Consider the following 27,578-nt stretch of genomic DNA (forward strand, 5'->3'; position numbering starts at 1 on the left):
AAAAAAAAAAATATCTCAGCAAATTTGATATTGCAAGCACTCCAATGAAATATAATATAATCCACAAGATAAGCATAAAATCCTTCTTGTGCAAGAACGCTACGCCACCTTATCTGTCGATACATGGCAAACAATTACTTTCCCACACAGAAATTTGTGAGAAGGGAGAAAGGGGACTCTCGTTGGGCTCTACATAATAAAATCCGCTCAACATAAATTTTGCCACTGATTTAAGGGGAAAATTTTCTATTTGATGTAATTTAAAAACAGAAGAGGGCAAGAAGATTTAATTTATTATGATTATTATAAATCAAATCCTAAACCAAGAAGCTCTCCCTCTATTAGAGTGTGATAAGGGGTGAGTCAATAATTGAACAATGAGTTTAGATCCTCAAATTCAACTATAACGAAATCGAATTTTATACATATACGCATCAAATATCAAACTTACAGGTGACTGCGGATTCCAAAATTTAATAGGTGTGGAGTTATTCTTTGGCTACTAAATTTGGGAAACAAATTTTCTTTAAAATGCCATTGAGTAGAATCGAATAGTACCTGTGATATTGTTTTGCTCTGCCGATGTTGCAAGATTTTCCCACGAATTTTCTGAGAGTTGTTTTCCCTTATCGTTGTCCGATCAACTATTCATAGATCCCATAAAGACCGACATTGTTTAAATAAAATGGAATGGTAGGATCTTACTGTCGGACATGGGACCAGGGGCGTGAGCCTATGCATTGGCATAAGGTGCGAAGAGATTCATTACCAAGAAGGCAACGAAGAACATCAGTAGAGTAACAAGTACAGTGAAGGCGACCATCTTTGAAAATACCAAAGATGTCGATGTCCAATACCAAGAAAATCAAGAAAGAAGATCGTAATGCCAAAAGAACACCCTCATGGTAGTTCGTCCATCCCACACATTTCAATTTTTCGAGCAGGAGTGCTTAGTTTGAGGGTTTCGGCTGCTGATAATCTTGCAACTAATCTAGCTTGAAATCAGTTTCACAACATAGTACTCCATCATATTCTATCAAGAAACGAGCACGGCCAGTTACAACTGCCAACGAGCACTGCCAGTTACAACCACCAGCGTCTAGTCTACGCAATTTTCTAGCTAGTCACAACTGGCACTTGTAAATCAATAGATGATTATAATTCAATTGTCTAAAGAAAGATCGAATGGTGTACAGTGAGGATAGATGGACAGTAGGGGAGTTTGTTTTAGAGGGAAACACCTTACGGCTTAAGTATCAATAAAACATTTTGACTAAGTCATATTACATAAAAATAAAAGTAAAATAAAATATAACATTAATAATTAATAATTAAAGATAATAAATAATAATTAAATAAAATATAAAATTAATAATTAATTATAATTTTAACTAGAAAATTATAAAGCTAAATCAAACTATAAAATTACCATGATTTACAATTACAAGCCCATAGTATTGTATAGCTCATGGTATTTGTCCATGGTGTTTATTATAATGAAGCCTATTGAAAGGTTTGAGGAAATCCATTATGGAATGTAAGAGTACTTGGTTAGATCCATCTTAAGTCTTGAATTGATCCCTAGTTGTACTCGGTAGATCCAAATTTAAGATCGATCTACGTTGATTTTAAACTTGTACTAGTCAAGAAGATATACTAAAAAAATATAACCATGTTGATTAATGTAATATAATTCAATTTTAATGAATCAAATGTTTTTGAATTATGAATTTTTGAACTACAAACCAATCCTGCAATTTATAAAACTGTGTAGTCTAACTTATAGAAGAAATAGTCTATTTCACGACATTTTTCTAGTTAATTTTAATCAAAATCCACAAAGATTTTTAAAAACTTGAGTTTAAATTTTTTAATGTGCATAATTTGAATGCCTTGGGGTTTTTTAGGGTGCTGAATCCATTTATGCATTCAAAAATGTATTTTAAACAACAAAAAAACTTGAAATTGTATTGAGGATTTTGGTGAATTTGAGTGAAAAAGGCTATATATATATATATATATATATATATATATATATATATATATATATATATATATATATATATATATATAGATAGATAGATAGATATACATAAAGATAGTGCAAACGTGTTTTTTACATTTATTGTGTGTACATAAATTCATTTTAAAGTTTATGTTGAAGATAATAAGTAATGTAATGGTTTACATTTTATAAACATTTATAATATTAAATTATTAAGTATTTCATTTTTTATTTTCACAGATACAACATTATATATTTCATATGAGGAATACATACATAATATTAAATTATTAAGTATTTTATTTTATTTTATTTGTCACATGTACAACATTATATATTTTATATGAGGAATATATACATATTGTTAATATTTGTCATGTTAATTGTGGAAATTTAATTTGGAGAGGAAGATTCTACTCCTTCTCAATTACCCCGGATAACCCCAATTAACATAACATATATTTATTTGTATTATATAAAAATTTATTTCATTAAATTTATATAAAATATAAATTTTATTGAAATAAAATAGTAGTTTTTTAAAAATATTTATGATATTTGAATATACCAATTAGAATAATTTTACTTATTTTATTTATAAATTATTAAAATTTAAAATTAATATAATATAATAAAATATTAATTTACAATTAAAATTTAATAAATCAATCCTACTTTGATAAAACTAAGTGAAATCATTCCTCGATGGGGGTGAATGAACAGAGGGTTTAGGGAGAGTGCCTGCCACCCCACTAACTCCCTTAGCTATTAAGGCAGGGTGGCATGGCACACCACTATCATGCAAACTCGCATGTAAATTAAATTCATTTTAATGAAGCAAGTATAATTTAATTGGTTCGATGATGGAGGGAAGGCAAATGAAGGAGGGTTTGAAACATCCATGGTGGTAATGACTCTAGTTATGTGACACTGTAAATGGAATTACCTTTCGTTGTATTTATTTTTGGTTTTTTTCTCTTGAAAGGAGGGTGAAGCCAGGAGATGGTGCTCATTCTGATAGTGAGAGTCTAGTTAACCAAAGGCCAAGAATTGAATCCTGGCGAGCTCAAGGTGATGCTAAGAATTCTCAATTGTTGCGCGTCTCAGATCCCAACAAAAGGGTTCATTAGCTTTAAAAACATTAGTTCGGTCCTAAAATTAAGATGTTGGTGGTATTCTCCTACATAATTTAGTGTCACTTGAGTTTGATCCTAGGTTCATAGGCCTAGAATAAGGTATAGCTAACTATTCACCCATCTTGTGTTGAATTTTCATGATCATCTAATATCATAATTACTATCCAATTATTTCTTAACCAATCCATTACATCATTAAATAATTATACATATTGCTATGCAGAATTTATGACTGCGGACATAAGTATCTTCCCTATACCTAGTGGACTAGTCTAGAACAACAAACAACACAATATCTATATATATATAAAGTTATCCTTAGCATAATTGAAGAATGGAAAGAAGATATATATATATATATATATATATATATATATATATATATAAAGTTATCCTTAGCATAATTGAAGAATGGAAAGAAGCTTACTTGGAATTTGTCGCAAGCTTCACTCTCCTCTCGGCTGGTAAGCTCCAATCGTAGCTTTGATTTCTATAATTAGAACCTACACATACAATCACAACAAGCCAAAGAACTATGACATCTATGTAGCATATCTCAATTAATCTATTCAATGGATCAACAAAACATTAAAAAATATGAATGTAAACATAACATAACATACATAGGAAAATTGTATGCTCTTTGTATTAATATGGAAAGGAGAGAGTTTACAACCAATAATAGCAGTTGACACAGTGTTTTTCACGAGGAAACCCAGAGGGAAAAAACCACCAATTTGTTGTTTCTTTTATGATGTAAATTAAGCACCCACTTAATTACATATGTTTGTTTGTGAGAACCCACTCACAGGAGGTATGAACCCCCTTTGTTTAGCAAGCACAAACTTGTCAAGAGGTACCAACCTCTTTAGTATGCAGGCACCAACCTATTTGTTGTTAACAAGCACCAACTTGCCAAGAGGAACCAAACTCTTTATTATACAGGCATTAACCTACCTTTGGTTAGCAAGCATCAACTTTCCAAGAGGCACCAACCTGCCTTTGGTTAGCGAGCACCAACTTTCCAAGACGAACCGACCTGCCTTTAGTTAGCAAGCACCAACTTTCCAAGAGGCACCAACTTGCCTTTGGTTAGAAATCACCAACTTTCCAAGAGGCACCAACCTGCCTTTGGTTAGCAAGGACCAACTTTCCAAGAGGCACCAACCTCTTTAGTATGCATGCACCAACTTGCCCTTGCCATTTTTCTAATATTTCATACAATTTTCAAACTGAAAATAGAGGCATACAATTATGCAAGTAAAATACCAATAAATGGCTCTCTGCAGATTCAATTTCTACACTCTTGTTTTTGTGCTCACTTGCAGCAGTTCTCCTCCTTCTGCTTATAAAAACACTTCCTCTTCGCCCTGCCTTCACTGTCAAGGGCTCTTCACTGACTGATCTCTAACACTACCCTCACCATTCTCCACACAACACACTTGCTACTCTTGACTTTCTTACACATCGCACAAGCAACTTTTGGCCTTACACACAATAGCGCATCTCTCGGGGTCTCTACCTCTACATAGGAACTCTCACCCATTTTCTATAGAACTGGCTGTCAATCAACCTTACACAATAGTGCACACACTCATAGAGGATTTTCCTTAGATCACTAGCAACTATGTTTCTTCCCCCACATTGTTCATCCAAGCTCTTGGGTTTTGTTCCTCTGCTGCTCCCCAATCGATGTTTCCACACTATCTTGTGTCCATACTATGCTCTATACCTCATCATGGCCCTTCCACATTGTTGTTGTGTTTGTCTTGGTCTTTTCCTCTGCATTAACCATAAGAACGGGCACTTTGACTATTTTCCCATACTAAGAATTAATTCTCAGTTCTCATGCACACTCGAATCAGCCATAGTCCTCTCTGTGAATGACACTCCTATCAATAAGGCTCTCCATGCTTATTCATGGTTTCATAGTACTTCGGCGTGGCTCTCCATTATTTTGTTGCATCACTTTTTACAAATTATTTCATTATATTAAAACATAAGAATGGGCTTTGTTCACTTCACCATCTCACTATGTGACTCTCCATGTTGAGAATTTAGTCTTCTTCCACCTGCACACTCCACCAAGAGTCTCCATGCATATTCATGGCTGACAGAGCTTAACTGTACTTCCGCATGGCTTCTCTATTTTTCATTAATTTCTATAATACATGGACGGGACATCAAAGATGCCTATCTTTCAATATCAAGAAAATCCCTGCAGTTCTTTGACTGTAGCCACTTATTCCAATGACCAACTCCTTTGTTCCACATTAAATCCTACAACTGTCGACCCATATGCCTTTAACTCTCTGTATTACACTATATCATATATTTTCCTTATTGGGGCTTTATTATTGAGAGACATTACGAAAACGAGCAAGTTTCAATGTCTTGGGCCCTTTTTTGTTTATCTCCTTACTGCATCTCCACCGTAGGACCGCTTCCTGTGACCGGAGACTTAGCCTTAAGGTGCTAAGTCCTTTAGCATTCTTTCGAGGGCCTTTTTCCTTTGTGTTGATGCCTCGAAAATCGTTGCACCAACATTGGGGAAAACCACCCAGTCCAGACCTTAAAGGCAGCTCCTTTTCCATTTGGTGTGGTGGCTCCGATTGGATATAATGGGACCAGTTTCCCAATGATTTGTAAATAGGACGGATAAGTGATTGAATTTCTATTATCTAATGATAATGATGAATGATTTATTCTAAAATGCAAAATTAAAGAACAACTTAATCTATCCCGGGAAATTTCCTCTTTAGTGCAACTTTTGTTGATCTTTATTTACAAATAGGCATATAGATGAATCCATTGATAAACAAAGACATTCATTCATATTATAATTGCTTTGTTCAAATAGTTGAACAAAGTAATTATTAAAACATTATTACACTATTCTTCATATATCATTGACATAAATATGATTGAAAGAATAACATTCTTTAGACATTCAATAGTGATAAATATAAGGATTGCTGTTAAAATACATACATATATCCAATGATAGCAAGATTAAAAAAATGTTGATTCATATAAAAGAATGGAGCAAAAGCATAGATAATAGTACCATATGTTATTTGGATCACTCTCGATATTAATCGCATTCAGATTCCGTCTTCTAACTTAGAAATACTTTTACAAAAAGCAATATTACATATCTCATCAAAGTATTCTTCATTAACATTCAGAATAGAGGCCCAGTATTCATAAAAAATATATATCAGAAGCACAATAGTGTGACTTCCGATCTAAGTTTGATACAAAAATTGAGGACCCTTTCTAAAGACATGAAAGGGTTTATAAATACTATCTAAGCTAACTGATTATGAAATAAAAAAGCTATTAGGTGGTATAACCAAATCATGAGAATCTCCTTGAAATAGGCCTGTTTGCAGTCGGTAGAATGATTCATTGTTTCAGACAATCATCCTTTGGTTTGAGCTGGCAGATAGCAAGCATTGGTTGCAATTCTAGAGGATGACTCAGATGAGAATGCAGTTTGGTTGAATACGTAGCATCATGAATTTCAAGAATTATATAACCAATCGCATCGGTTAAACATTTGAGTGCTGCCCTTTGACTGTATGGTTTAACTAGGAAGAACCAAAAGGTGTCCCAAGTTAAACTTTGGATGCCTGCGATTAATCTCTCCTTCTTTTCCATGTTTGTTCCAATGCCTTGGCTGATGGCAATTTACTCGGAGTGCACTGTGAAAGCAAATTAGACAGATAAAGAGTATCATTAATTAACTCAATTAAATTACCAGTTGCTGATCTACATCTTGAAGTTTCCCTTTCTTCTTTCATCAATTGTGATTGCCATTCTAGGAAAAGAATTTCCTTGTGCGATTCTAGAATTCTAGGCAGATTTGCAGCTTGCCCTTCACTGGTTTCTTGCCTGGCAAGAAAGTTTGTTAATGTCTCATCAGCCTATTCCAAATTTTGCCTTGCATCAACTGATTTGTCAATCATTGATGAAGCAATTTCACAAAGGGGCTCGCCATGGGAAATATTATGACATAGTAAATTTAACTGTTTAATCAATGCGCTATTGATCTAGAGAGCTTTGGACCTGAACTCTGTTGGTTAAGGAAAACTTTTGAACCTTTCTATCTGTTGTGATAGTTGAGAAATTTCCTCATCTTTTGTTTTACTCATTTGTTCATTCATTGTCTTTAGCTTGGTCAATATTAAGGATAATTCCTTCTGTTTTTGCACTGCACTCTGGTCTATTCTCTGCTTTTCCTTGAGCAATTTCTCGTTCAGTTGGTTGTTTACTTGCTGCTGTGCTGCTAACTACTGTTCTAATTGCTCTTTTCATTGTTGTCTTTCGGATACCTATGCCTCCAATGAAATAATTGTCTGATCTTTCTCTTTGAGTAAACTGCTCACTTCTGATGCTTTATCCATAGTGGTTGCTGAATAGGATCTAACATATTGAGAGAGTTTTGTGAGGTCTTTAGAAGGATTGAATTCTTCTTTCCATACCACATTAGCCATCTCTGTTTGTGCAGGTAAAAGGGAAGATTGATCAAGTCTTCTCTTTTTCCTTTGTCATTTTACTACAGCCCTATTCTTGGAGCTGTAGAAGACATCTAAAGGTGGTATCTCTTCTATATGCAAAACAATTTCATCTGATGGATCCTTGGGAATTATCTCTACATCTTTACTCATAGGTAGGCCGCTGGTTCCTTCAGTTGGAACTGTATTTGTTGATGCCTTGTGACTAATATGCACTTCAGGCGTGCTGAAACCCTGTGAACTCTCAGGATTGCTTATAATGGAATCAAACTGTTTCCATTCTTTATGGAGCTTGGGATCAATCTGAGTATCTATATCCATGTGTTCACTGCCTTTTCCCTGTTCTTTCTTCTATTCTTTCTCCTGAGCTGGCTCTTTTCCTTTCTCAGGAATTTTTTCCATAGCAGGAGATTTGTCAATAGTTTGTTGTTCAGGCTCACTTGACTGGATTGTCGGGGTGGTGACTAATAAGTCTAGAGGCAAAGTTTGCAACCTCTGCTCTATAAGCCTATTAAATACTTCTAGCCCTTCATCTTGATACCTGATCCTGGCCAATGTTTTTACCTAAAATAATGATTCTGCTGAGGAAAATAGGTCATCAAAGTCATCCTTCTCATGATCAAACTTTGCAAGTTTGGCCTGCTCAAGAACATTATAGACAAATTTTCTTGGATCGTATTGTCTATTGGGAATTGTTGCAAGATTGAGCATTTTTATTTTTTCTATCTCCTTTTCTGCATGTTTGTAATCATGGAGAATGTAAACATTGCATCTTAAAGGAAATGTAGGCCATACCTGTTTCTTGGAATTTTTAAGAGTTTTAGATGTCCCTTCCATTGTTATCTGGTAGGCCAATTCCCGAGCTAACAGATTATTAGGCACATATAGGGGAAGGACATGGGGTTTTGTAAGGCTACCAAAAAGCCTTATATAAGTGAATTTGTCTTCTCCGAACCAATTTCCTACTGCAGTCAAATTGATCCTTGCTTCCTAGGAAATCCTGGGGGCAGGCTTATCAAAAATAGCATAGTAGACAGGCAACATAAAACCATTAAAAATTTTGTACAAATGATCTTTGTAGTGAGTGTTGGAAATAATACTGAGAGGGGGGGCTGAATCAGTATTATCAAATCAATAAAACTTTTTCATTTCCATATTAAGATTCATATACGCTACTTCAGTTAAGTGAACCTGCGTGTATACGCAACTGTGTCTAATGCAACTAGCGTATATCCAGAATACTTATGATTCAGTTAATCCATTAAATGTTGATCTTTAGTTAGTGCATCAGAAATTCATTAACCACATGAACAATAAGCAAGTGCAGTAAAATATAATAGATCATCACACACAAGAAGCACACATGAACACCATGATATAAGGTGGAAACCCAATGTGGGTGAAAACCACCTACTGCAAGTCGTCTCTATCTTCTTTTAATAAGAAACTTCATTTTACAATATTTCTGTAGTGGTGCAGTCTTATACCAGTACACAGGCTTCTACCTACAGAAGGCTACAACCTTCTCTCGTTCTCCAGACTCTCCTGGAAGGGAGCTACAATCCCCTTAGCTCTTGTACTAGCTAATCCATTTACTAGTACGTAGGTGCCGGCCTACTGAAATGCTCCAACCTTTACTCATTCTCTAGCTGCTACTGGAAGGGAGCTACCACCCCCTTTGCTCTTGTACTAGCTGATGTACTAGTATGTAGGTGCCGACCTATAGAAGGCTACAACCTTCTCTTTCTTCCTCCAGGTATCACGTTTCATAAATTTTTGTACTGGATACTCCTGAAGCACAACACCATAATCTTAAGGCCACGTTTCATCCAATTTTCATACTGGACCCATCAATATCATTGAAGCACAAAATTAACCATCACTACAATACACCCATCAACTACACTTGCATCATTAATCTCTAAAACACTGAAACCCTGTCAACAACACAGTCACTAGAACACAAAACTCTGTAATAACAATCAGACCCAACTGTAACTTCAAATATCATGGTTCATAATGTATACGCTACTACGATGAACCAAACTGGCGTACATACGCGCTTTTACTAAAGCTAACCCGCATACACATCTGCATATATTAACTCATAACTTTGCAGCTATTCCAGACATCAGTCATACCCAGATCATAACATTTACAGAACATTACATGCGTCAGTATACAGATCTAGACTAAACAAGATCAAACCGTATAGAGATGATTCATTCCAAGCCATTAGATCCCGATCTATCCTTAGATCTTGTTCTCCATCAACTGTTGAGATTCCTCCTTAGCTTAGATCAAACAATGCATCATGAACCCATAACCTGCATACTAGATCTCATACTTCATCAGATATTCAAGACTTTCTCCATGCTTCTGCCTAATGATTTTCTTCTCCTTTTATAGTCTTAGGCCTTACTCAATACCATGGTCCAAAACCATTGAGAACCAATACTAGGGACCCAATACCTGGGTTCAACACTTCGGACGCAATACCAAGGACCAAAACCATAGGTCTAAATACCACAGACCCAAAAATAAGCTTTCCCACATGTATGCGCTTTTTCGTGCATGAAAGTGCGTGCATACGCATACGCGACTTTTGATCGGCAATCCCGCGTGTATACGCGTCTTTGTATATAGAGAACCTGCGTGTATACCCTACTTGGTATATAGTGAACCTGCGTATATACGCGACTTGGTACATAGTGAACCTGCGTATAACCTGCCTATGTACGCGACTTGGTATATAGTGAACCTGCGTATATACTCTTCTTTCTTCATTTGTGTAGTCTGATCATCAATTCTTTGCTACTGACCTGTTGCACTATAATCTGTCATCTTGTGTGAGTTGCCATCAAGGACAACACTTGTCACATAATGCCAACAATCTCCCCCTTTGGACTTGATGGCAAAGCTAACTTGTCATACTGAGAACTATCATCCTGTCACATCTGATATCTCTTCTGTAGAACCATCAAGTTATATATTTTTCTTCTATGGGTGGGTTGCCATCAAGTACAACACATGCATCATAATGCCAACAATCTCCCCCTTTGGACTTGATGGCAACAACACCAAATCACTCTCCCCCTTTGACATCAAGGGCAAAGGGCGGACCAAGATATTCTCTTTCCTTGATAAACATTCCGCTGTCCATACTCCCCCTGAGTACCTGCTGAAATCTCTGAATGAGCTCCCCCTTTGTATATGCCAAGGTGTACCAATCTGTCCATGCTCCTTCTGAGTACATGCTGAATGCTTTGTTCTGCTGAAGTGTGTTGTTCATGCTCCCCCTAACTGTAAGCAAGGTCTGAAAAAAGATGTTCTACAAGAAAGAACATGACTCTATACCAAAGACTCATACATACATCCATCTCCCAACCAAGTGGGGATATACCAGAATTGACTCATCTACCCAACCAAGTGGGGATACACCAGAAGTTTACATATGAAAAATAAGTACATTACATTATTCATCCTAGGCATAGTGGGGAAACCAACATAGGCTGTTACATGACCTTGATAAGAAAAGATATACATGACATAGAGACGAAATATTTAAAACAATTCTATGAAAGTCATCAGCAGCATTTGTCAATCATCATTCAAATCAGCAACCATGTTCTCCTTCTGCACTTGTTCCACCTGAAATCAAATCAAACCAACATATGCGCGACTGTATCCACAAAAATAGGCATATATACATGGATGTTCTTCATAAAAATCGCGTACAACCACTTCCAGATTAGCAACCTGTAAATGTCTTGTAACAAGGTATGTCAGCATATAGATATCAACTCATCCTTTTGAAAATCATCATAAAATCATTCACATTATATCATATGTGAAAAACACCATAGTCATCTCATCATCATCAAGATCTGCATGATCTTATATACCATCCATGTAATATTACACGGGAATATCCCTTATCTGACAATCATCAATCAACATATGTGAGTATCAACCTATCATCATATAGGTAAGAACTCATCATCATCATATCTCCAACAATGCAACTCCATGTATCCAGCACTATGTATCTAGAGCTCAAGACTTCTTGATATCATCAACAACCACAATCCTCATCCATGTGAGTGCCAGGAACTATAGTAATCTTGCATCATAACTGTATTGTATGATCTTTATGCATATGAAAACAGCAGCATATGAGTGGCTCATCACCAAGTAATATGTACTTCTCCTTATCCTTATGAAGATCACCATATAAGCACCATATATGCATCATCAAAGAATCAAACACAAATCTGAATTAAACACCAACTATGTAACCCCAAGAATCATATGAGATGGACAACTCATAACCATATCATAGCAAGATATATCATTTAGCCATACAAGCATCATCACCAAGGACTACTAACCATAATGCCAACAATGCATTATTAAAAGTATATGCTCCCCCTAAACCTGTTCCATCTATTCACTGTAAGATCTGATCATGCATATATCAGCAGAAGTATCAAGGAATCATCATCATGAAACACTTTAAAACATCTTACAAGTATCAAGACATTTCCACACATCATTAGCAGATTATAATTATTATCAAACAGAGCAAGTAATGGACTGAATCATAGCAGACCCTTTTCCTGAGCCTGTCCCACTGCTTTTCCATATACGCGACTGTGCAGTAACCAACTCGCATATATACGTGACTTCCCTTTATTAAACTTGCATATGAGATTTAGGACACTGAAGTTTTACACTTTCAGCTCCCTCTGATTTTGTTATGTATGTATATTGTGTTGTGCCACATCTTTTTGACTGTACTTCCTTCTTCTTCCATATCTTCAAGTGTGATGATGTTTTCTCCTTTTGGTATGGTGCCCGTACTTTGTTCCTGCAATCCTTAGCTATATGTCCAAGCTTGTTACATGCATAACATCTCACATGTTCCATATTTCTTCTATAGCAATCAACAACTCAGCGACCAAACATATTGCAAGCAAAGCAATATCCCTTAAAGTACCTGGAACGTGATGTTCTTTCTATGTGATGATCTTGAACTATTCTACTTCTGCATCTGGCTGCAACATGTCCAAGATTATGACATACATAACATTCAACATTATTCATTTGAGGAGTAAAAGATTTTCTTTGAAGAATTTCTTTCCTTGGTTGTTGATGGGATTGACCTCTCATCTCCTTGTCGAGCATTTCAGATTTTGCATTAGAGTTCCTTGTCTTACTTTGTGAACTAGATTCACCTTCAACAGATTCATGAAAACCAAGACCAGTTTTGATAGCAGGAGACCTTTGACTACTAAGAATATCATCCAAAACCTTAGTACTATCTTGAAATCGTAAGAGCTTATCCTTTTCTTCTAATTTATCTTTTAGAATATTTACCTCAACCTAAAGATGCTCTTCCTTTTCACGATGTTGCTTCTTCATGTTTTCCTCAGCTTTCCTTCCTTCTTCCAACTGATGTCTTAATTCAAGAACTTCGTTTTCTTGTTTTTCAAGAGCTTGGAGTAGTTCTTTATTCTGCTTATTTGACTCTTCAAGATCTTATTTTAGTGAGAGGATCGTAGCTTCAAGACTTTCATAGTAACTAGATCTATCTCTGAGTTTCTTAATTGTTGTGCTCCTTTCATTGACTTCATTTCTTAATGATGTCACTTCATCATGCAACTTTTGACATTTTTCCTTGAATAGCTTCCTTACCTTGTTTCATTCCTCTAGTTGAGCTTTTAGTTTGGTAGCTTCTTCTTTGAAGGCGCATTCCCGTTTGTTCAAAAGATCTTGTTGGTCTCTAATTTTATCTGTAAGCCTTTTAAATACTGCCTCTATTCGAAATCTTTCTTGCTCACCCATGAGAGCAACTTTAGTTGTTTCGCTATCGCTTTCATTGTCTTCAAATGGATAAATAGATGAATCACCAAAGGATAACAAATTCATACATGATAGATCTTGTTCATCTTCATTCTGAAGTGATTATGAATCTAAAGTGCTTCTTCCACATATTCCCCAATCGATGCTCCCATTGTCATAGTTCTTCTGAGATGTCTTCTTCTTCTTAGGTGCTTTCTTCTTAAGCTTCTTTCCTATTGCTCCACGGATCTCCTTCAAGCGATCAAGCTTCTGCCAAAGGACCTCCTCTGATACCAATTGTTGGAAATAATACTGAGGGGGGGGGTGAATCAGTATTATCAAATCAATAAAACTTTTTCATTTCCATATTAAGATTCATATACGCTACTTCAGTTAAGTGAACCCGCGTGTATACGCAACTGTGTCTAATGCAACTAGCGTATATCCAGAATACTTATGATTCAGTTAATCCATTAAATGTTGATCTTTAGTTATTGCATCAGAACTTCATTAACCACATGAACAGTGAGCAAGTGTAGTAAAACAGAACAGATCATCACACACATGAACACCATGAGATAAGGTGGAAACCAAATGTGGGTGAAAACCACCTGCTACAAGTCATCTCTATCTTATTTTATAAGAAACTTCATTTTACAATATTTTTGTACTGGTGCAGTCTTATACCAGTACACAGGCTTCTACCTGCAGAAGGCTACAACCTTCCCTCGTTCTCCAGACTCTCCTGGAAGGGAGCTACAATCCCCTTAGCTCTTGTACTAGCCAATCCATTTACTAGTACGTAGGTGTTGGCCTACTGAAATGCTCCAACCTCTACTCGTTCTCTAGCTACTACTGGAAGGGAGCTACCACCCGCTTTGCTCTTGTACTAGTTGATATACTAGTCTGTAGGTGCCAACCTACAGAAGGCTACAATCGTATATTTCTTCCTCCAGGTATCACGTTTCATAAATTTTCATACTGGATACTCCTGAAGCACAACACCATAATCTGAAGGCCACGTTTCATCCAATTTTCATACTGGACCCATCAATATCATTGAAGCACAAAATTAACCATCACTGCAATACACCCATCAACTACAATTGCATCATTAATCTCTGAAACACTGAAACCCTATCAACAACACAGTCACCAGAACACAGAACTCTGCAATAACAATCAGACCCAACTGCAACTTCAAATATCATGCTTCATAATGTATACGCTACTACGATGAACCAAATCGGCGTACATACGCGCTTTTACTAAAGCTAACCCGCGTACACATCTGCAGATATTAACTCAGAACTTTGTAGTTGTTCCAGACATCAGTCATACCCAGATCATAACATTTACAGAACATTACATGCGTCAATATACAGATCTAGACTAAACAAGATCAAACCATATAGAGATGATTCATTCCAAGCCATTAGATCCTGATCTATCCTTAGATCTTGTTCTCCATCAACCGTTGATATTCCTCCTTAGCTTAGATCAAACAATGCATCATGAACCCATAACTTGCATACTGGATCTCATACTTCATCAGATATTCAAGACTTTCTCCATGCTTCTGCCTAATGATTTTCTTCTCCTTTTATAGTCTTAGGCCTTACTCAATACCATGGTCCAAAACCATTGAGAACCAATACTAGGGACCCAATACCTGGGTTCAACACTTCGGATGCAATACCAAGGACCAAAACCATAGGTCTAAATACCACGGACCCAAAAATAAGCTTTCCCACATGTACGCGCTTTTTCGTGCATGAAAGTGCGTGCATACGCATATGCGACTTTTGATCGGAAATCCCGCGTGTATATGCGTCTTTGTATATAGAGAACCTGCGTGTATAACCTGCGTGTATACCCTACTTGGTATATAGTGAACCTACGTATATACGCGACTTGGTACATAGTGAACCTACGTATAACCTGCCTATGTACGTGACTTGGTATATAGTGAACCTACGTATAACCTGCCTATGTACGCGACTTGGTATATAGTGAACCTGCGTATATACTCTTCTTTCTTCATTTGTGTAGTCTGATCATCAATTCTTTGCTACTGACCTGCTGCACTATAATCTGTCATCTTGTGTGAGTTGCCATCAAGGACAACACTTGTCACATAATGCCAACAGTGAGCCTTCCATAATATTTGATGATAGATATGGATTGGCTTAGGGTCTTCGGGAGTCCATCTCCATCCGAGTATCGGATATTCGGAATTAAAGCAAAGAGTATCCATAATATAAGCACTGTAATAAAAAGAGGGAATGGTTTTGGTGGTTTTTTCGTGGATTTGACCTGAATTCGAGAATTGTTGTGGCTAATTTATCAAACAAAATGTTTGCCCAATCCATCACATAACTATTGATGGCTGCCTCCATCAGAGGGACCATTTTAATAGTAAAGTTGGCATAGTCATGTATTCCCCACATTCTACACATCATTGCTCCGGCATAACAGTAAGGAGAAGCTAATGAGTCCACTGAGTACTTACCTGATGATTCATGCTTGTGCTTCTCAGGAAAATGTCTCCACTGCCTAATCAGGGCTGATTTTGTCTCGTTCTCATTTGTAAATTTCTCAAGGAAGGCTTTGTTGTACCACTTTTTAGGCTCAGGCAAGTGATACATTTTCCTTAGATCATCAGGTTGAAATGAGCCAAATATCCTCCCGTTAATTGTGCAAAATGTTCTGTTTGAGACTGGAATTTTCTCTACCACCCATCTCACTACATCAGTATATGGGAGGATTTTTTCTTGTGCTGCAATTCTATGCAAATATGAACAAGCTAAATCCTTGAGGGATGCTTCTGATTTGTTACTTGAGTCAGCTCTGGCTTCTTCTGATATCTCCTCAGGCTCCTCTACTTCTATTAGATTGTAGATGCTTTCCCAGCTTGTATTTCCAAGACCGAGGCACGTAGTGTCTGAGATTAACCCTTTTTTGCTTGGTCTAGGATCCTTGGCTGGCTGCACTACTGCTGTAGGAGCCGCTGCTGCGGATTTCTTTGATCTCTTTCCCATTTGTTTCAAATTCCTAATTTCCGCAGAATTCTGCACAAGCGATTGGAAAAACAGTGATATAGAGAAATGCTGCTACAGACCAATATGATAATGAAAGAGTTACGTCGATGAGCAGGTGATAATGGACTAGAGTAAGATTGCCGCGGGTAAAATCTAAAGAAAATATCTACCCTTAACTGCTTCATTGATTAGTTGTTTAACCTGTCAATCATGATAAAAGAAGTTTTAAATGCCCATCATGTCATTTATATGCCAAATGATTCATTCAAACGTGGCTTAGATTTCTTTAATGGATAATCAGTGATAATTCGCAAATCGGCGATCAGTAATGTGAAAGGAAAGGCTTTAAAGCTTGTTTTAAACTTCTTCGATCACTGAAAGGTGATATAATGCATGCAAACCTTTAAGATATATCCTTGAGATACGCGCCTCATTAATGCATCGCAATCGGGGAATGGATTTGGGCTTTATTGATGTGTCAATGCGATTTCACCGATAACCGATTGCAATATGCTTTATCGCATCAGAGGATTTGAGTCTGCCTTCCATCATGTGTTGACTTGTTATTGCCGATTGTCGATGGCGATACGCTTTATCGCATCGGAGGATTCAAAAGGGATCAATTACATTGGTGCTTTGGCATTTACCTTTTCTGATATCCGATTGCGATATGCTTTTCGGATCGGAGGGAATGGATGTGTCTTCGCATATGTTTCCTTTGTTATTGCGATATGTGGTCTTCCGATCACTTTATCGCAATAACGAAGGATTTTATAATATTTTAAAGCCAAACTTTATTTCTATTCAAAAGGCTTTTGAAATAATTCATTTAAGTTAAACCTTTTAATAAGGGTTTTCTTATGATGGGTTAATACCAATTTATTTACACATCTAAGTTTATTTTGAAAGGGACCCATTTCATATTATGATTTTCTCTAAAAATTTTATGAAATGGGGGGTTGTTGTACAGCACAACACTTTGTTAATGCTTTGCGCCCTTATTTTTCTTAGTTCCACAACCAAGTGCTAACACATATCAAAGCCCCTCTCATCAGAAATTTTTAATAACCAACTATTATAAAGTTCCGATAACCTCAATCCTTCGAACATTGACTTCCGATATGACATCATGACTACCACGTGGTAAATCCTAAGTGGTGACACGTGTCACCTAGATATAGCCCATTAGACCATCCAATATGGTTGAATATGCCTACCACATGTCTTGTTGTATTGCCACGTCATGTTGACGTTAGCTACTACTTTTTTCCTTATCGGAGCCAATCAGATCCTACCATATGTCTTGCCAGAGGAGAGAGAAAAGGGCTTAGTTTTACACTGAAATCTTTTGTTAATTTTCTTCTGACCTTCCCGAAAGCTTTTAACGCTATCAACATTTTATCATATCACAACATTTTAAACGTTCAACACTGAAGAAGTTTCGATGTTGTGATCTCCTACAAGCTCTGACACTGTCTGCTCTGATGTAGTGGACCTATGACAATGCGACCACTGATAATGCAACCGCTGACAATGCAACCACCGAGAATGTGATCATCATCTCTGATTACCAATGTACCAATGTGCCAATATGTTGGACCTCCAATTGCCGATGTGTTGATTCGTCGATCTCCGGGATTTTGATCTTTGGGGTTTTGATCTCCTCTTATCGTCGATATGTGATACATCCTACTCCAATATGTAGGACCTCCGATATGTGATCGTCGATATTGATATACTCTGATGTTGCAATGAACTGGTATGCCCAACCTCCGATAAGTGATCACCGATATGGATAATCTTCGGGGTTTCAATCATCGATATAGCTAAACCACCAATATCCGATATGTTGATATTCTCTACTACCTAAGGCTTCAAATCCCTGAACTTCAGCAGGCCATAATTTTTAAACTAGGAATCCATTTCTGGACTTTTTCATATCATTGGATAGCTTATAGACTTTTAGGAATCCATTTTTGGATATAGGCTTTGAGTCCTTCTGTTGCTTGCAAGGTGACTAGAAACTGTTAGAGATTATTTTTTCACACCTCTTGTTCACTTCATGTTCCATATCTTGAAGTGCCAAAATGTTGACAACTATGAAAAATACTCATTATGAAACTCAATACAAAAACATCCCTGAAAGACAGAAGGAAAACTTCCCCAAGTCAATTCTGGAGAAGGATGACTGAAACCCCAAATTTCAGGATCAGGTTCCAATTCCTTGACCTAGCTTTGCCAGTGCAGGTTTTGATATGAAAACCCGTTTTTAACCTCTTCTGGCATGATTTCCCAAAATGGAGGAGAAACTTCGTATGTTGGAAGCTTTGAGAACAGTGAGCTGGATGTTGTTGGTTGTAGATATGGTCGAGCTCTCCCATTTGGATCGCTTGATCTTACCTTTAAGGGCCTTCCCCTTGAGATGTGGACCTTCCTCCCTCTTTTCTGGATCCCTAACTCCCTTTCTCTTCCTATAAATCAACTCCCATACATCCCCAAATGGTTGGTCATTGATTGTCTTCATAAATATACCGAGTTTATGCCCAAATGCTTCCCATTCTAACTTGGAGAAGCAGTGCTTGAAGAATCTTGGCTTCGACTTGGACATCCACCGAAAGGAGGTCCCCAACATCAAGGCAATGGTTGTATGCCTCCCTTTTTTATCTCTTAATATATACATATTATGTTCACTTTCCATAAATTTCTAAATATTTATGCATTTAGCTTGATAGTCCTTGATCTATCGAGAAGTTTATGTTTGATATATGCTATGTATTCTCTTGTATCATATTTTGATATTTCTTGCAAGTACTTGGATGTAAGAAGGAAGCAAGGAGCAAACTTGGAAGTGAAGGGATCAAGGTCATCTTCAAAGGATTGGGCTCTTAGCATCATAGCGAGGTAGGCCTCTTTCTCTCTCTGCATTTGTAAACATAACCTAGGAAAGTCTCCATTAGTTTGTTCAATTTGTTGCTAGACCCACTCATTGGCCTAGAGAGATCAACTCTATCCACATAGGGTATTTATCTTCACAACAAAATGGCAACTCCGTTAGGGATGTTATAGCCTCTTCAATCTCTTTTTCGATCTGGTCTCCTGATCCATTTGATAGACCATTGAATTCTCAGTTATTTTGAGCCTGTATAGGTCTACATATTGAACCATTACTACCTTAGAGTGTTAAGTCTAGATTGGTTTTTCAAATATTTTTGTTTTTTTCCCATATTCCTCACCCATTGCGTTTTTTATCTGGATAGTTGGGCTGTGAGCACGCATTTCCTTAAAACAGTCATGCTGAACCCCCTTTTAGCATGGGCTTGGTTATGATAGTTGCACTGATCTCATAGATTTGAGAAAAAAAAAATTAGGGTTTCTCTCTTAGAATACAATGTGTCTTGGCCCCTGAGGTATTTTTCTTGTCCTTTGTGATTGAATTTACCAGTGTTTGGCCTAGTTATCTTCGTTAATTATAAAATTTTGTCTCTTTGGCTTTCAAGTGCTTGGAGTGAAATTGGATTAAATTCTATGGTTTTTAGGTCACTTCATTGTTGCTTGTTACTTGTTCGTGTAACTGAGATATTGGTTTGTTGATTGTTTGAATCTTGTTTTCTGTGGAAACCATTCAAAACATCAATTTGCATTTGTCTTGGCTTGTCGTTTACAAAGTTTCTTTTCAATTGCATTAGGTCATCTTGCATTTGGAAATCATCTTTGCTGTCCATCAAGCATAGATTATATTGTTTTATTTACAAGCTAAAGATAGTGAATCTCTTATTTGTTCAAAAGAGAAAAAGTGAAAGATATTTTCATTTAGGTGCTTTTGAATTTGATTTGGTGTTCCTTTGGTTGATGCATTAATTTCATTAAAGCATTTGAATCGAATTTTGATTTTTCTTTAAGTTGATGCTTTAGTTGCATTAGATCATTCAAAAATCAAAGAGAAAAACATCATTCGTACAAGTGCATCTTAGTAAAAGTAATAATCATTTTTCTTTCGAAAAGTTGCATTTAGGAGAGTGAAAAGTGAAGATATATATATATATATATATATATATATATATATATATATATATTCTTTTGAACATTACATTTGCAAAGAGAAAGTGAAATTTAGTGGAAGGCTTGTTGTTTGATGAATTATTGATTGAATTTTCTTCCCTTAATTAGCGTAGCTTTCATTGAAGTGGAAAGTTTCCTTTTCTCATATAGCTACATCTTAGAGATTCAGGTGACATCGTTTTGAGCCCACTATTGAAACGTAAGTCAAGATAAAAGTTAAAATTTACTCAATTAACCTAAGGAGCATCTGTAACTTAGCGCATATATTTAGAGGTCTAGGCTGGAGATGTGTTCCATCATCTATAAACCTAGGAGTTGTCTTTATCTGCCAGCATTGTATCCCGTGGGTAAAATCCTATTCCACATATAGAAGTATATAGTATCATTCTCCAGTACTCTCGCATATATTGGAGGCACCCCACATATGGAAAGCATATGGGAATGCTCTCATTAAATGGGTATGCATTGGACAATGCTAACACATAGTTGTGCTCCTTGTACTATAGTATACCTAGGGGGGGATAATATGGGGTACAAAGGGAGGTACCCAAGGGAATAATGTAATAATGGGATGGGCCATAGTAATAAATAAGGTGGTTAACCCATATCATGTAAGGGACCACAAGTAGTTAGTAATAATGTAATGGGCCCATGGTATTAGATAGATTGTGTTGAGGGAACCATGGTAATGACCCATGGTATTGTATGTTTGAGGCCTATATAGAGGCTAGAGACTCCCCATTGAGAGATGTCAAGGATTATTGTATGAACAGGCATATGGCTTATGAAGTGTTCTCCTTCGTTAAGGAGCGAATGTATGGTGTTGCCCTACCTTAAGGGTTTGATCATAAAGAGAAGCATTTCTATACTTAGATCTTGTTATTTTTGGTGATTATTTGCAGTTATTGGGTATATTTTTATTTTCATATATTTTTAGCTTAGATCTATAACAAGTGGTATCAAAGCTATAACAAGTGGTATCAGAGATATAACAAGTTATATCAATAAAATGAATCATTTCTATCTATATTCTGATCTTGTTATTTTTGGTGATTATTCTTGGGTTTATTTATATTATCATATATTTCTGGGTTAGAGTTATAAATGGTGGTATCAAAGCTATAACAAGTGGTATCAAAGCACTTTCTTGGGCAAAGTGGAGAATTTTTTTTGTTATTTTTGCAGGAATTTTTTTGGGGCGGCAATATTTTTTGTTATTTTTGCAAGAAAAAATGTCTGCAACACCACTAATTTTTTAGATAAGTGATATCTCCTTCATCCAGACTCTGATTCGGCCGAATTTTTTTTGGAAATTGGGTATTTTTTCACGAACCATCTAGATCTACAATTAGATTTTGTAGATTTTGCACCAAAACATACAGATCTGATCTGCAAACTCACTGCCCCAAAAAAATTCCTGCAAAAATAAGAAAAAAATATTCTCCACTTTGCCCAAGAAAGTGCTTTGATACCACTTGTTATAGCTCTGATACCACTTGTTATAGATCTAACCCAGAAATATATGATAATAGAAATAAACCCAGATAATAACAAAATCGAAGTAGATAGAAATGTTTCTTTATTGATCAAAACCCTTAAGGTAGGGAAACACCATACATTCACTCCTTAAGGAAGGAGAACACTCCACAAGCCATATGCTTGTTCATACAATAATCCTTGACATCTCTCAATGGGGAGTCTCTAGCCTCTATATAGGCCTCATACATACAATACCATGGCTCATTACCATGGTTCCCTCAATACCATCTATCTAATACCATGGGCCCATTACATTATTACTAACTACTTGTGGTCCCTTACATGATACAAGTTAACCACCTTATTTATTACTATGGCCCATCCCATTATTACATTATTCCCTTGGGTACCTCCCTTTGTACCCCATATTATCCCCCCTAGGTATACTACACATACCATCACGTATGTATTGGGAGACCCCGCTAGGTTATTATCCTTTAACGACATGTAACCGAGTCAGCCGCCTTGTAAACATGATACACCAAACACAACATTTGGGGATATTGGTTGTCATACATTAAGTCCATGGTTTCGGCTAAGGTGTATATAGAATTTCATGGATATTTTCTAAACCCTCTTGCATAGTTTACCATTTTTTATTTATTTCTTGTTTTTATGTTCTAAAATTAACTGCCCAAGATAACATGACTTACCTATGTAGTTCTCCTTGGCCTCATCAAGCCTGATTAATGGTAAATTTTAATTGAAGTTCAAATTAAACACCTCCTCTTCTTTTGTTTTTGAGAAAAGGTCATCATGGCAGAGCCACCGAGTTTGCCTTACATATCCCCTTCAAAATATAAAACTAAAGGGTCACCACAAGAGTCCATCCCGAGATTCTAAAGTCACTTGAAGATCAAGGTTTTGAACTTGGAATCATCCCAACCCCTTTCTTCTTGTCCTCCACCTCGAGAGTCATTGTCATCATCTTAGGAATCCGACCCAAAAACTCCCGAGGTTCCTTAGAGGTATTTGTTATTTCCTTTGAAACCTCTTTACGATCCTTTGGTCATATCTCCTCAACAATCATATAGTTTGTTTGATAACCCGAGCATACCTTTGGAACATTCTCCTAGTACATCGCGAATTCCTCCTTGCCAACTATTTCCAGCCATGGCATCAAAAGGTGAGATTCCAAACTATCCTTGAGATCCTCCTCTGGAAGTCATAGCCACCCATACTCCTAGTGTTGGTGATGATTTTGAATATAAATTCCCACCTGAAGGATTTCCATATGTGTCCCCTGGTCATATGGGAAGTGGGCCAACTCCAACACCTGAAAGTAATGAACCCTTATTACTGCTAGGTTATAGCTCTCTAGCTTAATTGGTTTCAAGTAATCCAAGTGTGTCTTCACTTTACCATCATTTGATATGGTCATTTAGCATTCTTCCTACCTCTGGCCCATTTGTTTCAAGTGTAGCCTCCCAAATTCCTATACAAATTGTGGTTTCTTCAGTTCATGTTCAACCGACAGTCACGGTTGGGACAGTTAATGTCTCTATAGGTTCTTCAAATCCTCCATTGAGTGGGAAATGTGTACCACCACCTATCCCACCTCATGGGGAGCAACAACCGCCTCCTCCATAAATACCGCCTGTCTTTGGTGGAATTTATGTGAGTGGATCTCAAACTCATGCTATAGGAGCAAGTTAAATTGTTGGAAATATTCCTTATTCTAGTGGATCTTCCATTCCATCTGGATCTGGCCAAATCCCTTATCAGGAACCTCTTTCAGCTCAGATACCTTACCAACATCCATACCCTCCTTATGGTTCACAGTAACCTTCAAATCCACCTCTTAATCATCAAGCAGGATACCAAATTCATTCTAGTCCTAATCCCTCATTTGGGTCATCTAGTCAGTTTCAGTCTATTTCTATAACTTATCCTTTAGGAGCTGGTAATCCTTTGTAGCAAGGAACCTATCAGTATTAACCAGGAACCCATCGAATTCCATAAGAAACCTATCAAAAACAAGGTCAACCCTTGTACCAACAGGGTCAACCCTTGTACCAAAAAGGTCAACCGTTGCAGTAGCAAGGTCAACCCTTCCAGCAACAAGGTCAATAGTTGTATCAACAAGGTCAACAGTCGTATCACCAGGGTCAATCATTGCACCAACAATCCTATAGTCAATACTCCTCACATGTTGTCTATCCTCCTTATGGTTCTCAATGGCTTGTGTAGGGTTAGTATCCAACTTGCCCTAGTTAGAACTCACCTCTGTGCGGGAAACATAAATCGGTGTATGGTCAAAATACCTCCCATTGGGGGCAGTATCAAAATCCCTATTGTCAAAATCCACCACTTTGGGGGAAAGATCAGTACCAACAAGGTTGGAATCCACAATCTAGGACTTATCAAAGGCCTTCCATGCCTTTCAATCCACAATTGCCATTTTTACATACATTGGAGTTACCATATGTGTCGAGGCTCACAAATGACCCAATACTTCATTCACCGTATTGGCCTCCAATTCCTACCAAAATTCCTGTCGATCGTCTGAAATTCGAAGGGAAGTCTAGAGAAGACCCCCAAGCTCATTTCATGACTTACCATTTATGGTGTTCATCCAATCATTGGGTCGATGATTCCATTTGATTGTGTATTCTCCAATGAACCCTAACGGGTGTTGCCACGAAATGGTACATCGAGTTACCTCGAGGTGCCTTTCAAGATTTCAACACTTTGGCTATGGCTTTCCTTACTCACTTCTAGCTACCGATTCAAGATGAAACTAGTACTCATCTCCTTACATCTTTGAAACAGACAACTGCTACACACATTTCCAATCACATCCATGAATGGAGACGTAGACATCGTCTTATCAAGTTCAATATTGTTGATGAAATTTTAACTGAATGGTTCACCAAATCATTCATTAATCAAATTTCCAAATACATGGCTATGGGCGGTTGTGTGACCAAAGAACAAGCCATTGCCCGTGTTCAGTATCTAGATTTGGTATATTCCCAATCTAGCACACTGTATGATCTCTTACCTGATGCTTCGTGGCCTTCAACTAATCCAACATCTTCTAAACCTACGGAGACACCACACATTGATGGTATTATTGGATTAGTGGCTCAGATTCCTAATAATTCTTCTTCTGCTTCTACGAAGAAAAAATATGATATGCCTATTTCTCCTTCTCCTCCTTTGAATCCTTCAAAAAATCTTGGTAAAACTTCTGAGTTGAATGTTGTCCAATCCACCACTATAGAAAAAACCTCGAAAGGGAAAAATAAGGGTAAAGGTAAGACTAAATTTGATACCCCTAAACAGGATTCTCCTAAACCGTCTGGCAATGAGGCATCCAATCATAAGCCGAAATATCCTTGTCATATATGTGACGAAGATCATTATACCAAGGGTTGTCCCCATCGTGCTGAGGTTAGTCGTCTTCTTAAAGTCACCTCAGGGACATCGGTTGTGCTAAAATAACCCTTTCCATCACAGTAAACCCAATTGATTAAACAACCTTAATCCTCTACATCTAGAGGCTCTCAAGTTTTTATGAGTGGCATGACACCTGTCTCTTTTTCTACTCCATCAAAAGATTATCCAACCCCTACCAAACCGGTTGTGGAAAATGATGCTACTAATACACCTTCTACTTCCACTCTACCCAATTCTAGTCCTCTTCATATTGAACAACCTAGTAATGATTCCATTTTCCAACCAACTCCCAAAGGTGTTCTAAGGAAGTCATTGTATAACCCAAATATGCGAGTTTCCAAAAATTATAGTATTGTGGAATATTTAGCTCAAACACCTTCAGTGATGTCTACTTTGGAGGTCCTTCAGACTTGTCCGTCGCAAAGGAAGGAATTACTATCTACTATAGGTGGGGTTGATCCTACAGATTCAAACTTGATTACTTTTGATCTTGAGAACCACGTTCCTCGTCTCCCACATTAGCTTGCCTTTCTTATACAAGTTGTAATCAAAGGGAATACCATTCATCGGACTGTTATTGATGAGGGTGCTTCTACTTGCATCATGTCTCTTTCATGTTGGAAATCTATTGGTTGTCCACCTCTGATCTAGTCTCCTAATACCTTGGGAGCCTTTGATGGTAGAGGTTCCTATCCATATGGTATTATCAATGACTTTCCGATTCAATTGGAAGGAAGAACTATTAACCTAGAAGTAGAAGTTGTCCATGCCAATCCAAATTACAATCTTCTACTTGGTCATAGATGGACCCATGCAATTTTTGCGTGATTTCTACCCTATTTCGTGTGCACAATTTTTCTCATCAAGGGAAAATAGTCACTGTGGATCAACTCACCTTTTTCTCTTCCAACTCCTCAAATGGAAATGCCCCATACGTTGGGAATGCTGATATCCCTTATGAGAATGTTGGGGCTGGTATTTTCAAAGACTCTTCCCTTATGGGAACTTTTTCCCTTCCATCTCCAAACGTCACTTCAATTAACATGATCCCAACTGCATACGATCCTTTGATTGTTCCTCATCCTGATAAGATTGACAATTTTGGCGATGTTATGCTGCCTATCCTTGTAGAGAAAGCATATCAGGCTGTTGTCTTGGCTTTTGTGGCTACCTCTGAAATACAGGATCATCTCAGTATGATTTTAGACGCATATTCACAATCTCCTTGGCTCAGTTCTTTGGATTCTTTAGATCCTTTGAATGAGACATTTCCAACCAACGAGAGTATCAAAAAAGTGATGTCTCTTGAGGAAACTCCATGGAATGATGCTCATCATCATTCTTCATTTCTCCCAAGCCTTTGTGAGATTTCTTCTTGTCTAAACACCCTTGTTTCCACTCCACCGGCTCATCAGCTTCAAACACCTATTCTAGTTCACAAGGTGTTGTCCGAGGGAAACATGAGAAACATTATGGCTACCTTTCCCATTAAAATTTCAGTCCAACCTAAGATTGTCAAAATATTTCACCTGGGGGCATCTTTTTTTTTTTGATGAGCTTAAGATTTTTGTGTTATCCTTTATGAGACATTATCATCGATTTTTTACCATTCGCCCATTATTGCAATGGGGAATTGTTCCTTTGATTCGTAACCCTCACTCACTCGGGGGGTGTGGAGACATTATCATTCATGTGTGTTATTCCACTAATTGGCCAGGTTGATGCTTACATGTCATGTCAATGGTGAAACTACGGTGATATTTTCTTCTAATCGACTACCCGAGTCCTGAAATGGGCTCCATCTGAAGTATTATGTGTGATTTTCATATAAATACTTTGTACATTAGTGTGTTTCATTAGTGTGAAATTTAGTTTTTGTGTGCTTGTTTTCTTTTGCAAACATGTTTTCCTCTACTTACTACGTGTTCTAATTGGTTGGTATATGTCATCGAACCTTTATGTCAGTTTTGTTGATGGTGCTTTTCGTAGTACACAGAATCTATCTTCTTCCGCATGGACAATCTATGACCCT

The sequence above is a fragment of the Pinus tabuliformis genome, chromosome 3_2 (genome assembly GCF_031772625.1).
Source record: "Pinus tabuliformis cultivar Carrire ecotype Pingquan chromosome 3_2, CPIR1, whole genome shotgun sequence".
NCBI lineage: Eukaryota > Viridiplantae > Streptophyta > Pinopsida > Pinales > Pinaceae > Pinus > Pinus tabuliformis.